Below are 13,576 nucleotides of genomic sequence, written 5' to 3' on the forward strand. Positions count from 1 at the left end.
TAACGTTGATGTAGATATTGTAGATTATTTTAACTACCTCGGATTGTTATTAAATCTCAATGGTAAATTCAACTCCACACGACGGAAATTAACAGACCGGGGTAGAAAAGCTCTATTTTCAGTTCAAAAAGTTTGTAATGATAATTATTTCAATATTTTAACCAAACTTTCTGTATTTTATACATACACAGGTACTACCTTATCGTACGGTTCAGAGATATGGGGATTTCACAAAGCTGGGGAGGTCGAAAAAATTCATACTTATTATCTCAAAGAATTTTGTGGACACGTAATTAGAAATTACTCGTAAAATTAAAATATTTAAATATTGGATTCGATTATGTAATACAGAAAACAATTTACTTCGCCAATGTTTTAAAGATGTGCTTTTAAATGACGACACGTTGGTAATAAATGTAAAAAATGAATTATTTAAATTAAATGTGGCAAAATTCAGTTCATATAATTCGTAAATCCGATATTTTGATCATTAAAGGGAGACTACTCTACATATTTAAACAAGAGTGTTACGGGCAAATCAGACAATCATCTAAGGGAATAGATACATTTTCCATGCAATATTACTTAACAAAACAAATTAATATCAAATACCGTAAAGACATAACTAAAATAAGACTCATAACATCGAAAAGGGAAGATATAATAAAATTAAAAGATGCGATAGAATTTGTACTAACTGCAATTTAGAAGATATTAAAGATGAATATCATTTTATTCTAATCTGCCCATTATATACGGATTTTAGGACTAAATATATAAAGAAATACCTTTTTAGCAACCCCTGTATTCATAAGTTAATTCAATCATTAAATACTGATAAAACTAATGAATTGATTAATCTAGGGAAATTTCTATATTTGACAAACAAGCAACGTGCATAGAAAAACGTTTGCTCTCCAATATTTCTAACATATATTTAAATATCCAACCCAGTTTGATGTGTGTTGCATATATGTGATTCATATAGTGTATTTGTAAATATTCTATTTATTTATTTGTTTGTACTTTATGTTATACCTGATGAATCTTTGACTTAAAGGAATACAAAACTTGAACTTGTGGATGGACTCATCAATTACTTGCACAACCAAATTGATAATCACGAATGCTAATCACCAAGTTTTATCACTCTCAACTAATTAGAATCAAAGTTATTGAGTTCCTACGTCTGGACCAATCAAATTGCTTAACCAAAGAAGGAAATGCTCATAAGAAATTATACACCAAGTTTCATCGCCCATTTAGAACCAAAGTTGTTCGAAAGTATCGACAACTCAAATTGCTTACTATGTTTTCTCAGACAGGCAGGGGCCAGTAATAATCATGAAATTAAATATAATTTGGTTTAACGTCCTACTTGTTTGGACCAACTAGGCTATTGAACACGGATAAACAAAGAATATGTTTCCCGTGTCAGCTGCATTACGGGTTACTCTTTCTTCGAATTCCATCTGTCATGTGTTATTTATGTGTATACTAGCAGAATACCCGGCTTCGCTCGGGGATCATAACTCCGAAACTGGAAGTGGTAGACAAACGCCACCTGGCCTATGTTACTCCCCGGTCCGAGCTAACCCTATACCCCAAATGTCAGACTCGGGGCAGACCTAGTGTAGCCGCCAACCCCGAACAGACAGACAGACAGACAGACAAACGACAGTCACAAATATATATATAATAATAGATACGCGAGCCCAGATTTTCGATCCTTTTGAACGGACTAGACTCTGTTCCTTGTCCGAGCCACCCTCCTAAACCATTGACAAGTTGACAGGAGGGGGCGGGGACTTCCGCGGAAATGCCCTGAGAAATTCTTTTAGCCGAAAACGTGATCTACTCACTGAGCCACAATCACAATCATAATAGAGATATTATGTATTTATTGTGTCCAGCTTTGACTCGAATGACGTAAATCTTATGAAATATTAAGCCAATATGGCATGCAAATGATTTAATAATCCGATTAGAGCCTAGTTAAGACATTCCCAATGCTCTGGCTTTTATCCAAGCACACAACAAAGGTTATAGAGGTGACACCGAGTAATATTAGTAAACAGCAAATTACCTCAAAGTGAGCTTGTCCTATGAAGGTTAATTCGCCGCAATTTTTTAAAAAAAAGAATATAAATAATTCTGAACAGGCTAATATACTAGCTTATTTAAGGACACGGGGTCGAAATAGCCTAGTAATTAATCACACGTTTCTGGCAAGTTTCTTAGAAAACACTTGTCTGGGATATCACCCAAGGTGGAAGTGGCGGTAAAATCCCACGAAAAAACGAACTAATAATAGCTCACAGTGATTTTAAAACTTTCATTGGCGCTTTTGAAATCGTTTAATGACAAATGAATATATTGAAAATTTCATTCAAATATTCTGAGCGAAGTTATGAATGTTGGAAGGTGTAGCGCAGATTGGTTATTATCGTAGCAACGGTACTACAAAATCGAAACTTAGTCTTGATTGTCTATTTTATAGTTATTTTTTAAATTTTGACGGCTTCCTACTCAATTTAAAACTCTGCCATCCAATAGTCTAGAGAATTGGTCTTGTCAATAAATTCCTAATTAAATGGTTTATATAACATTGGAAACCAAAATAAAGACATGCAATAGGACGATTTAACGGCTGTTGTATTTTCTCTCTATCTTCTGGGTTTTTTTCGATATTTTCTTCAGGTTTTTTCCATCCTGAATGGTCGTTCCTTGTACGCAAATAGTGTAAAAGTATTAATACGAAGTTTGTGGACCCTCTAGAGGTCATAATTTTTGTCTGATTTTGATGAAACTTAAAATATGTTTATTTCCCAAAGATCTCAGTTCCTTTCGATATTCGCGCGTTTCAGATCATAACTTACTGGATTATGGTCCCTTATTGTTCTCTATTCATCTCTTGAAAAATGTGGGTGTATTTTGCATGGCAACCGCTGGTTATGGTAAATTATCAACAGCAAAACGTATTTAAATTTACCTAATATCGAGAGTTGATTATGGTCTTGGTAAGTTAATTAATGTCTAAATAATAATTTATGTAACATTTAAGGCCTAATAAAGACTTACAATAGACAGGTGTAGCACTTGGATAGCGCCTGTTTTGTGTAGAGTGGACTGAGCAGGCATAAACAACTGCCGTTCGATTTGGACAATTCACGTATTTCACCGAACATAATTGATTAGAAATTGCAATCATTTTTTTTTAAATTGAATATAAATCACTTTATAAACATTCGTATCATATTAATATGTGATTTTGTGATAAGGTCTGTAATTGAGTCAATTAGCGTGGTTTCGATTCCTCGGTTGTACGTGACAAGGAGTATGGTCGCCTGTCCAACCTGGTGGGTTTTCTCCGGGCCCTCCGGTTTCATCCCACTGTTGAAGACCCCTACGCGCAAGCGAATTATTGAAATAAAATTGAACCATGTAAGTCCCGACCTGACCTAGTTTGTGTCGAGTGGACGTTAAACCCCATTTCTCCCTCTCTTGCAACCAGTACAAGCTATCTATATAACAACATCTCGGACAAAAAGGCATCTGCGTCTGGATGACCTGGCGCCTGGTACGTTCGGGCATTTTTATGCGCGAACTCTTAGGGTTTTTTTTACTGGCATGCGCACAGGTACTATTTCTTTTTCTTTTAACAAGTACCCAAATCGGGGATTTCGTGCGGAGGTAGTTCGGAGGTAAACAGTCTGTGAAGTACAACACTTGCCACTGTACCTGTGTATCGCTAATTATAAACCGAATGTGTGAAGACAGTTCATACATATCACTCAAAAATTTTTCAGTACAAACTCAGTTGATTCACGCTCGATTTGCTACTAAACAAACCCATCGGTTTATTTTCTCAACAGTGTGACCCGAAGTGACCGCGGATTTATTGACCTTGTATGAACTTATCCATAGCTATATCCTTACACCGAGAGAAATTATCTAGTCTCGGTGAAAAGAACCATGGTCATCTGGTAGAAAATTACTTTTGTATTTTTTGGAACGGAAAACAGTGTTTTTAGAAGCAAACTAACCTGCCGCACATGAGGAAGTCATTATACTAATAATAAAAGGCGAGACCTCTTTTTGCGGCGCAGGCTTATCACTGAGTAGTAAACCGTCCACAAACAATAATATAGGAAGCATAGTGACGAGTGTAGTAAGTAGGCTATAGACTATAGGTTTGAGTCGAGATTACTCGCTTTCAGTTTACTCTGTTTTTGCGATAACCAATTATGTGAGAAATACCATACTGACATTCGGTTTTTAAAAGTTGTACGCGAACTAAATGCGTTTGTTAGATACTGACAGAGCAGCCCCGAGTCGAACAATCGCCGCCCGAGCTGTCTTCGTCAGCTAGTTTCACAATATCGTGCAATAGGTGTATTAATGTGATTTTTAGGTTTAACCCCGCAAACAATGCCAAAATAGTGTTTTCACTGCTTACAGAAAACTGAAATTTAAAAAAAAAAATTTTTATGAGGGTGACCCTCCCACACACTCCCTATCGAGCTGCCGCTCGGTCTGCGCAGCCTCATGCCTGGCACATACTGTCAACATTGTATATTTTTCTGTTTCCGCCCTTCCCCCTACGTTGCGACGGTACCAGCATACCCAGTTGTTGACACCCATTACATCACTCCTGTCTAACAAATCATAAAGCTGTGGTGTTACGGTGGCGGCATAGTATTTCACCGTAACACCACAGCCACTCTAACCATTCATAATACATCTAACTATCCCTTTACAGCACTTCACTCCCTACACATTTCCCCTCGTCCTACTTTCCCAAACGTCAACAACACATCTCATACATCCAGTTCGCTGATTAACCCTTGTACCACGTCTACTGGATAAACGAAAAATCTAGTTCAGACGTTATAATGAATATTCCTCTAATGCAATACATGTTGTACACTCTACACTCAGTTGTAACATTAATGAATGAATGAAATGGGATTTAAGGTCCTACTGTGACATTAACAAGAAACTGTCCAATTTTGACAAATTACTATATCGGATTACAACATTTTGAAATATATTGTTGTAAAATGTGTATTTGTAATGACATTTATGTAATTTGAAATAAAAATGTGAAATATAAATATGTGATGTTGTGTCTTAAAGTGTGAGGTGGCACCAATCATGTTATTATTTTATTTTTTAATTATTGCCCGTTTATAAAGCTAAGATTTGAAAACCCGAGAATTAAACCATTCTAAAACCCTTACCACTAAACTTTGTGTTATCACCAGTTGATTAAAATTGATCTCACAATAAAACACCCCCTATAGATTGCAATGTTTGAATGCCAGGGGCAATAGCTCTATGTATTCTTCTTCATAGTGAATGCAAATTATAACGCTTCAAATGTTAGCATCCGGTGGTGTTTCCGTAGGTAAAATTGTAACGCACTAAATTTTAGCCTCCGGTGGTGTTTCCATGGGCAAATTTTTAACGGAACAAATGCTAGCATCAGGTAGTGTTTCCCATCCAAACAATAATACACCGTTCCATGCCAGATTTTCCGTTCTGTGCCACTGACAAGGGAAACCATTCAGAAACCCCAGCGCATAACCCACTGAGTCACTGTGGCTCCCGATTTACAGATATAAGATCATATGGCCGACTCTATTAACAGAATTTCCAGGTCACTGTTTGTTGTATCGAACACATTTAAGTGGCAAATTGTATCTAATATATAGTAATTACAGGAGCACTACACGCAAACAACCCCAACAAGACAAATCTGCGAACAAGATAAACTACATGGACATTACAAGAAATAACAAAAATAAAATCGAGTAAATGGATCTTAGGGCCAGTCGTAAGGTCCACTGTATAAAAAGAATTTAGTGGCAAACTTAATTTATACGGTCTTGCTTCCATTTAGCTTAATTCCTCGGACTGCAGACAATTTAGCTTGATAACGTTGAGAAAATACTCTTAAAACCGTCACCCGAATAAAAAAGAAGCTGTTTCCTTCCATAAGTATGTGTTATGGTTTTTTCTCTATCCCGGTAATAAATGCCTTTGAAAGATGGACATTATTCATGTGGACCATTTCATTGGCATACATAGTTTACCCCTTTTCCAGCTGTGTTATGGATGGAACGGCACGCGGCTGTAAGGACAGTTTATGGTTCAAGGAATCTGACTTTGGGAAATGGAGCTTTAACTATTTTATATCTAAGCCCCCCCTAGTAATTTTAATTTCTCTGTAGATGTGTGAAGGTCATCAATTATTTATTTTTAAAATCGTGTTATTGTGAAACCCGTATTTCTTAATGAAGTTGTATTACGGATGTTCACTGTTAATTTACATTTTATTAAAAATCGATATGTATTTTGAAATCTAAGGGCAATAGTTAGTAAACACTTCAGTTGATAAGGGCACTTGGGAAAATCCTACCACTTCCTTAGCCGGTCTCAATATTGACCTGATGCCTACATCTTTGTTTCAAAATAAGTATATAATCGTAATACCTTCAAAGCCTACTAGAATCAGAATGTTTAATCTTCTTTTAATATAAATATACACAAATAATGTATATATTATTGTCCGTTGTCTTGGGTAACGTATATGGCATAAGGAATAAGCCAGGTTAAATTCAAAATTTTCCACTTTCTAATTCGGACATAAAACAATTTCTTCGACATACCAACAAGACTTTTTTAGGGGGAATGAGATGTTGCCTTAATCAATTTGTAGTGATTTTCAGATGAATAAAGGTATCTTAATAAATATTTATTTTTATATTTTCGAAATAATTAACATCACTAGATGTGTAGGCTTTTCTGCCAATTTTCAAATATTCAAAGATCAGAACATTTAATGTTCTTTTCGATATAAATATTCATTCATATATTTTCGGCCACTAAAATCAGAATTTATCTCAAAGTATTTGTTCTAACAATGATTACTTTAAAAAATGGTGTATAACACTTTTGACCCAGATAAAGTATTTTAACCCCATAATGATAGTGTTAATGTCTCGTTCAGTGCAATGTTAAAATAGTATTGACATCTCCAATGCTGTGATTAAGTCAACCACGGGGTTGTTTTTTCAGCTAAGTATACTTCCGAGAATTTTGGGAAGTATTTTTTTCTGCTTCCATTTAACGTAATTGAATTTTTTATTTAATCATTGTGTGTATGAAAGATGTAAAGCAGATTACAATCGCCTAACAAAATAGTGCAATAAGTTTTCAATATGGCAGTCATTCAGGACAGAGATCTATTCTCAAAGTAGACAGTTCTCTATGTGCAGCATGCCAATTTGTGTGACTGAAGTCGAACTAAATAGCATAAATGTCCTTGAGTTCAAAATAAATAGTTCCAGCTTAGCGATTTAACGCCCAGATAATTTGTATGTTTTATGTGCTAGTCTTAGTTTAACTATGAAAGATAGGCGAAATTATGTTGTAAATACAAACAATTATTTTCCAATTCGAGTATGTCTAATTTACCAAAGTATAAGCACTTTGCTAATAGAGCAACAGATTAAATGACCCAGGTTAAAAGTTAGTATGGTTCTGTCTTCGTCCATTTTCTGCCAGTAACCTTATTATAGCAGACGAAGCGGGGGAAATACTTTTTTCGGCTATTTCATTCCGAATCGTATATCTGCTCCCATAACTTTGCTATTTTCTTGTTACATATGTCTGTGTTATGTTGTCCTGCAGTATCTGTGGTATGTTGTGCTACGGTGTCTGTGTAATGTTGTCCTGCAGTGTCTATGGAACACTCTACAGGTTGGGGTTTTGAATTCTTGTACTTATTGTATAAAACAATTTTAGCGAATCCGGTTTGATTATGTTACTTCTATCTGTCACGATACAATAAACCCAAAGGGTGGGGGGTGGATGGCTGAATGTTTAGCGCGTGCGCGCTCTATCATAAAGTCTGTCATTGAGTCAACTGGCGTGGTTTCGATTCCACAGTTGTACGTGACAAGGAAGTAGGGTCCTCCGGTTTCCTCCCACTGCTAAAGACCCCTACGCGCAAGCGAATTATGGAAATAAAATTGAACAATGTGTTAGTGGACGTTAAACCACATTTCTCTCTCTCTCTCTCCCTATAAACACAAAAGAGCAATAGCTCCTTCTGAATTACATATGATGGCATTATGCTTTTCTACATCACTATCAAGTTATATTTCCTTGTCAGTTAATCTCGTTCTTCATTATAATTCCATTTGTAGCAGGGGAATTAGATTGCCTCATGAAAGTCACATTGACCGTGTGTTATGTTTGTGATGTTTCTTATCCACGAGTCTGTCTTCTGTTCTGCTGTTCATCGTATTTGAGATTGTAAAGGTAACTCGACACTGTTAGGAATAATGTATGTTACTGGCTCGTGAGAATTTGGTTATAGCATGGATCTGTGTCTTTACCCAAGAATGAAAATCTTTATCAACCGCCAGAAATCCATTTGCGTAACTATTATGTTGTTTAAAGCCTGAAAAACCTTTATCAAATATTTTGGGGCAAGTGGCTCAGTATGCTGAAATGAAACTTTAGGGCGAAGGCCCATATTCAAATGCTTTTTTAAAGTTAAGTAAATATACCTAATATGCCCACTTAAATTTGTGAGTATAACTAAAATCAGTATTTAATGGCTGTATTGTAAGTATACAGGGTAAAACGGAACAACGCACAATTTATGGAATACCTGAAACCGCCAAAAACGCACAAATTCTCAATTCTCAATAACGGTAGTTATATGTCCATGCGAGCAGCAATTAAATCAATACGCTATGAAAAATCCTATGGTACCACTGCTTAAAAAAATGATTGCTAAAATATATACTCTTCAAAAAAGGTAGGGGATATTCAGAAACAATACAAAACTGCGGAAATGCACTGCTGTTTTTATTAGAGGTAACCAGTGTATGTTAATAACAAGCCAATTGCCTACACATGAAATACAAAACTGCGGAAATGCACTGCTGTTTTTATTAGAGGTAACCAGTGTATGTTAATAACAAGCCAATTGCCTACACACGAACATAAACAGTTCATATTGGCGGCTTATCTGACGGACCCATTTCACTCGCAAAGAGAAACACTGTTAAAAGTGAAAATGGACGTTTTTGATTTTTGTCTTAATAATGAGTAATTGCTTCACCAATCCTCAGACATTCAGCAATTCGCCGTGGCATGCTCCTAATCAACCGTCCAATCACGATTTTGGGCAATCTGACCCACTTCTCTTGCAGTGCCACGGCCAATTCTTGCAGTGTTGTCGGTCGACGAACACGTCACCCGATCAAATTAAACGTAACACACTAAAGCAAAGATACGCTAAACAGTAAATCTTATGCAAGAACCGATAGGGAAGGAAACATGGATAGGATAAACCAGCACGTGTATGGCGCTATTGTGTTCAACCCTTTCATGAGCGATGTCCACAACTCTGGCGACATGTCGAGTGGTCAATCGTCGATCAGCCATCGCCATGCCATACACCCGAGTAATGTTTACTTGAATGGTTGCCGTTGATGGCCTTCCAGGACGCGGATCATCGTCAAAGCTCTCTCTGCGACGCTTAAATTCCGCAGTCCACTTCTTTACTGTGGAATGTATCTGTGATGTGGTTAGTCCTTTCGGTTGCAGTTACTCGATGACTGCACTATAGCCAGTTTTGTCCCGTTTTGGTGATTTCCTTGGTTAGGGTTCACAAAATGGTCTGGTACGAAGACCATAATAATGCTACATTTACAGTTCTTGTTGGTGGTAACCTTTATATAAACAATATGTTCTCCATGACATGCATTGTGGCACTGTAACGTAAAGGTTCAGATGAAAAAGAACACGGAGACAATGTCTTTTCTTTTAAGCTTTAGCCACCTCACTTTCAACATCGTCCCTGTGAGAGTACTATTAGTGCTACTACATCGACAAGTGATGTGATTGATTTTCACTTTAATTGGCCCTTAGCGGAATTATCTAAGTGAACTTTGGTATAGTTAAGTGACGTATACTTAAGAATTTCTTTGAATGCGGACCCATGTGAAATACAGCTTTGCATTTTAATTTGCATACCTATATCCATTTATATTAACGAATATACCCCGTGAAAGCTTCGGCCGTTCCATCGTAGTGATTTGACAGATACTATAAGTACTAATGCTGACGTTGTGAGCAGTCATAAGGCGCCTTTTGTAAAATGCTTAACATCTCGAAGACTACAACAATAGGTATACCATTTGAATGTATCCTTGTTTGTGTCGGGGGCTTTCCTCAACAAGCCGTCCAGATAAACGAGATAACTTTCTTTAACGTGGGTAATATAGACTCATTTGCTATGCCAGTCTCAAGAGTGATTTATCAATATTGACTCAACAGGCTGTCTAGAACTTGACCAAAATTCCTGATATATCGATCGTAAATCGTGGAGTTTATATGAAATCATGTGCCCTCGACATCATTTTTAAAACTTTCGTTGGGACATAAAAAAAGAAGTAGGTCTCTTTTAGCATTTGCTCTGCCAATCTGTTTAATGGAAGACTGTTGCTCTGTCAGTCTGATTACATAAAGCACACCTACTTTGACAATCTGATTATATAAACACACTTGCTTCTCAAATCTGAATCACGTAAGTATCTTATTTCCTTTCGATTTGTATAGCTCAAATGTTGTTTTAATAGTCTTAATTACAGTAAATTCTGGGAGGATCTATCTGAAGTGAAGACCAAACAGAAATGCAATTTTGATCTGCATTTTAGTGAGACTGTTGGTTTTTGTTGACGAAGATTGCAGAGCTTGGTGGGATGCCCTACGGACAGAGGAGCCCACCAGCCAGCTCATAAAGTTGTAGATAAGCCAGCTGCAAGAAATTAGCTTTAGAATTCCGCCTACAGATATTGGCATGGTTTATTCCTACGGAAATATCGAAATTGCCTTTTGGAATTAATCTAAAATACATTCAATGACTTGACCTGTGGATTTCGTGGGATTCAGTCTTTGTCAAAGATATCCTGAATTATCACCTGCACGCGAATCAAGTGACGCGTAAAATAATACCCCGGTGGAAATTACCATCAAAACTACGAGAGCTCATAAATTACGTCGACATATAATCCCATGACAGCTAGATCATGCTATAACCAGGATATTTTAATATAATAACACCGTGTAATGATGAAATGATAACATCAGCGTAATATTAATTGCGACCGAAAGGAATATATAATGGGTTGTTACATCACGTTTTCGTGATCTCCGAGCCGTTGCTTGATAAAAAATAAAAATTCAGCTGAAATGAAAAGACCGATTAACGTGTATATAGGCTTACGACACAGAGCATGATAACAAATTGGCATAATATAGCGATTACAATAGTCAAAATCAAACTTCTCCACAATACTGTAGCATGGAAAGTGACCTATGGGGTGGGGGGGGGGGATAGAGCGGAAGGTCAAGTTTAAAAATATATGAATTAAAACTGTTCTCAACTTCTAGGTCTACTACCTGAACATAAAGCCATGTACAACAGCAATTACATGATAATTATTTTCAGAATTATTTCATGTGTCACATGTACCATGGTCGAAATGGTGCATCTGAACCCGGGTACACGAAAAGGAACCCCACAAATAAAATATATGACTATGCTATGAGAGAGAGACGGGGGGGGGTAGATATGGGGTTTAACGCTCACTCGACACAAACTAGGTCATTTCGGGACTAACACATGGTTCAATTTTATTTCAATAATTCGCTTGCGTGTAGGGACCCAGAGAAAACCCACGAGGTTGGGCAGGCGACCCTACTCCTCGTCACGTACAACCGGGGAATCAAAACTACGCCAGTTGACTCAATGACAGACCTTATGACACAGCGCACATGCTAACATGCCCCCCCCCCCCCCATGCTATCAGTTAATCTAGAAAATCCTGTTATTATATATATAATGCTCCAAACCATTTTTCATACCATTCCATTGTTAGCTGGAGACAAGGTTGATAAGTGAGCAAGACGCTGGCTGGGGTTCGCGGGTTCGATCCCGGTGTTGGTCGAGAAAGTTTATCGGGGTTTTTTTCGGCGTTGTTTCCCCTTGTCACTGGTGCTAGTCGTTCGGATGGAACGAAAAACATAGGTCCCATGTACACATTGGCATGTACGTAAAAGATCCCTTGGCAGTTGGAATTCGATATAAGAGTAGGACGTAGCGCCACTGTCCGGGCGAAATTTCCCTCAAAGCACACTGCATGGTGTATGCCTGTCTTCATTTGCCCAGTCGGAGCAGAACAGTATAGGACGTTAAACCCCATTTCATTTCTTTTCTTCCTTTCCTGTGGATAGTTCGTTAGTCACCAAAATCAACCGCTTCGGACCGGATTCAGCTGTTTGTCACCAGAAACAACTGTTCATGACCAGAATCGGCCGTTCAAAATTTGACGAACTTCACTGGAAACCATGGGGTTGTTCTGGGAGTGTTCGAACTTGTTATACTAGTAAATATACAAAAGTTGTATATATTTTACTTCCAAAATAATAGGTAATTTTAAACATCACTAATTATTATTATACGCTAAGATTGGTATATATTCAGCTAATGAATTGTTTATAATACAATTATGTCTGCGTAGCTTTTATGTTTATTGCCGTAAGTCGCAGGAGATCTTGTTGTCCCAGAAAGTTCCTCAGAACTTTTCGGAGTGGTTTCCCCTTTTAGTGAAGCAGGACGGAGGGCCTGATACGGTCACTGTCCAGTCGTTCGGGTGGGACGAAACATCGATATCCAGTGTATATAATGGTGTGCACGTAAAAGAACCCTTGACAGATGGAAATCGAAATAAAAGTACACTGTATGGCGTCTTCATTAGCATCATCCCGGTCGCTTCAGATAAGTAGGACGTTAACCCCCATTTAATTTCCTTCCATGTTTTATAGCCAAATTACATATTACCCCATTCATTGCATACCTTTCCTTCCATAAAATGGTATTATATTCTTGTCAAATTGTACCCTGGTGACGAACTAAAACAAATGCCATATTATGTATTATATATGCTTGTAAGCCATTATCATGGTAACCTATTATTCTACATATCATGTATTTTAATTTTTATCATGATAATTTCGTATTCTACATAATATGTATAAAAATGCATGGCTTATGTATAATTCTATATATGAGCCTGGAGACGCTCATTAGCCAATGATTTGATGTATATCAGAACGACGAAGTGGTTGATTTTTGTTTTTAACTTAGCGTTTTTGTGTAATTATAAGATACTTAATACCCACTACTAATGAGAGAGGGTAATTTGGCCTCAAAGGATATAAACCTTCGATTTAGTGCTAAATAAAGTAGTGAATTGGTTTAATCGGTTAGGTTAATTCGATTAAGTCATGGAATTAGCTCTTTGCTATAAAAAACAAATTCTGAAGCGGAGAGTCAGCTTTCTAATGTTAATTTCTTTTTGTGGTTCATTATGTCGACATTGGAACCCAAAATCAACTATATCTCAGCACTAGATTCCTTACGTATGATAATGAACGACGGCAGGTTGTGATCCAACAAAATAAATCAACATGAAAAATCCAATAAAAT

The sequence above is a fragment of the Patella vulgata genome, chromosome 1 (genome assembly GCF_932274485.2).
Source record: "Patella vulgata chromosome 1, xgPatVulg1.2, whole genome shotgun sequence".
NCBI classification, from domain to species: Eukaryota; Metazoa; Mollusca; class Gastropoda; family Patellidae; genus Patella; species Patella vulgata.